Raw genomic sequence first — 394 nt, forward strand, 5'->3', positions numbered from 1 at the left:
GCAATTCCTCCCAACTTACTCAATCCAGGATAATTCCCATGATCTGTTGTCACTCAAGCAGGTCAACAGATTTAAATCATTTTTATTCCACCTAAATTTCAGCGTACTCGAGCCTTCAGCCTTGCCTACCTCCAGCTTACTAGTCTACAAGCAAATTCCCTCTTGTAAAGTATCTTTTGCTACATATTGAGTGTCCAAAAAGATTCTATAAAGATAATTTCCGATACGCCATTATTCGTCTTGTCTTGTTTGAGTAAGCATACCAGTGTTTATCCATAAAATCACTACTTTAGTTTGGTCCTAAAAAAGGTTGCTACCATTATCATTGGCACCACATACCTGGCACTGTCCTTATTCACTCAAATTTCTGAAAATCTGATATTATCAACTTTTA

This window comes from Penaeus monodon, chromosome 19, assembly GCF_015228065.2.
Source record: "Penaeus monodon isolate SGIC_2016 chromosome 19, NSTDA_Pmon_1, whole genome shotgun sequence".
Classification (NCBI taxonomy): Eukaryota; Metazoa; Arthropoda; class Malacostraca; order Decapoda; family Penaeidae; genus Penaeus; species Penaeus monodon.